The following is a 1,325-nucleotide window of genomic DNA, read 5'->3' as shown; positions in this document are numbered from 1 at the left end:
TCCGTCCTTCAAATACCTCCCAGCTGTCTACTCCTGGCTGGGCGCTGCTTGTTGATTCACTGGGACTATGGCTCAGTGCCTAGGAGGAGACCCAGCCAAAACAGAAGTTCCTGAGCAAAATCATGACAGACAGTGAGCCATGCCCCAGGAAGGCAAGCAGGCCTGCAAAGGTGGTGGCTGAGTAAAGAAGACCACCTCAGAGAGTATGACCAGAGGCCCTGAGGTCACATGAGGGAAGGTCTTCAGAATCGACAAGGGGGCTGTCTGGGAGCTGGTTGGCGGGGTGTCCCCCACAGAAGGCCCTGAGGTAGGAAGTTATCTGTGGGTTCTAGAAAATGAGTGAAAACCAAGTAGACTGAGAATTGGCAAGGGGGCACAGCCTCGCAAGAGGTCTTGGTCTTGGGCAAATGTAGTAAGAAAGATAAATTTCTTCTCAGGCCATTGAACCAATAGAAGGGTCGAGTCAGAAGGCGACATGATCTGATGCTGTGTTTCAGAGTTTACCTATGGCTGCGGTGTGATGAGGTAGGGTGAGGGTGGGGTGCAGATGACGGCCAAACTCATTCACAGTGAACGATCTGATGGCTGAGGGAGGGGAACCTGAGTCTTAGAGACTTTGTAGCTACAGAGTGATGGAGCTAAGACTCAGACCCACGGCCCATCTCTCCTGTTAGCCATGCTTTCTTGGTGCTTTTAATACTCATCATTACACATATTAAGGACTTCCCAGGTGGCTCAGTGGGTAAAGAATCCACCTGCAATGCAGAAGACGCAGGAGACACAGGTTCAATCCCTGGGTCAGGAAGATCCCCTGGAGATGGACATGGCAACCCTGTCCAGTATATATGCCTGGAGAATCCTATGGGCAGAGGAGCCTGGCAGGCTACAGTCCATGATTGCAAAGAGTTGGACACGATTAAAGCAACTGAGCACACAAACACACATATTAAGTGTTCATTTAATCCTTACCATATGGGCTATTGGTATCATTACCTCCTGTCTACTGATGGGGAGAGTGACTGAGCAAAGGATTTGACTGACCTCAGGTTGGTCTCAGAGCCAGCTTCTAATTGCTAGTAGAAAGGGGGCTTCTTTACCAATAGGAACCTGGGAAGTCCACGTATTTTCTCCCTCAGCACCTGCACATCTCTGAGTCCCCTGGGAGTGTTCTTCCTCTTTGATCTCTGAATGGCTTAAGTGACCCTAAACTCACAGCGCAGCAAAGCATCCTTTACCGTGCCAGGGCCTTGGGCCCAAGGCCACTGTACCCATTAGCTGACATAGGCTCCCTCAACATTCCCTAATGCCGACTGGTTGACAGCACT

The sequence above is a fragment of the Budorcas taxicolor genome, chromosome 19 (assembly GCF_023091745.1).
Source record: "Budorcas taxicolor isolate Tak-1 chromosome 19, Takin1.1, whole genome shotgun sequence".
Classification (NCBI taxonomy): domain Eukaryota; kingdom Metazoa; phylum Chordata; class Mammalia; order Artiodactyla; family Bovidae; genus Budorcas; species Budorcas taxicolor.
The sequence above is the reverse complement of the archived record's forward strand: the minus strand, read 5'-3'. Positions refer to the sequence as shown.